This window comes from Myotis yumanensis, unplaced genomic scaffold, assembly GCF_028538775.1.
Source record: "Myotis yumanensis isolate MYYU_CA2020_CCGP unplaced genomic scaffold, mMyoYum1.0.hap1 SCAF_11, whole genome shotgun sequence".
NCBI classification, from domain to species: Eukaryota; Metazoa; Chordata; class Mammalia; order Chiroptera; family Vespertilionidae; genus Myotis; species Myotis yumanensis.
The window spans coordinates 25,644,003-25,645,128 of record NW_027223762.1 but is presented as its reverse complement, the minus strand read 5'-3'; positions in this window follow the sequence as shown (position 1 = coordinate 25,645,128).

The window sequence follows — 1,126 nt, the reverse complement described above, 5'->3', positions numbered from 1 at the left end:
AATAAATAAATAAATTCAAAGTAAACATCATTACATAAAAGGGTACGGTCTTTTTTTTTTTAGTTTTATTCATTTCAAACGGGCCAGCCCGCGGGCCGTAGTTTACCCACGGCTGTGCTAGGCACACACTAGTTACATATATTATCCTGCTTTATCCTCCCATCCTAATGAAATAGGTACTGTTATTACTACAGAATAGGCTCTGATTGGACATATTTACTTCTGGACAGAAATATAAACACATTTTGGCTCTGGGGGACTGAGGATCAAGAGAGAGAAAGTGTTTTGTATTAGTTATGTCTTGCTGTATGCCCACCAAAGCTACCTCAAACTTAGCAACTTAAAATAACACACACTTATTAACTCACTAGAGGCCCAGTGCATGGATTCGTGCACCGGTGGGGCCCCTCAGCCTGGCCTGCACCCTCTTGCAATCAGGGACCCCTCCAGGGACGTTGGACTGCAGGTTCCGGCCCGATCCAGGCAGGGGCTGAAACCAGCAGTTCGACATCTCCGAAGGATGTAGCAGTGTGTGAAGCAGCAGGCGGCCGGGAGGAGCCTGAGCTGGGGCCCAGCACTGTGCTGCTCCTGCTCATCCCAGCCCCTCTGCGCCTGCTGCTGTGGCTGCTCAGTAGTGCTGCCACCACAGCTGTGCTTGGCAGCCCAGCCATGAACCTGGCTTCTGGCTGAGCGGTTCTCCTGCTGTGGGAGCATACTGACCACCAGGGGGCAGCTCCTGCATTGAGCGTCTCCCCCTGGTGGTCAGTGCACGTCATAGCTACTGGTCAACTGGTCCAGCGGTTGAATGGTCAACCGGTAGCATAGGCTTTTATATATATAGATTGTTTCTAAGGGTCAGGAATGTGGGAGCAGCTTAGCTGGATGGTTCTGCTTCAGTCTCTCATAAGCTACATGTTGGCCAGGGCTGAAGTCATCAGAAGGCTTGACTAGAATAGGAGAATTCACTTCCAAGATGGCTGACATGCATTGTTCTTGGCAAGAAGCCTCAGGTCCTTGCCCCGTCAGTGTTTTCACAAGGCTTCCTTAAGCCATAGTAGCTGTCATCCTCTGAAAGACTGATCCAAGAGAGAGCAAAGCAGAAGCCAAAATGTCTTATAACCTAGCC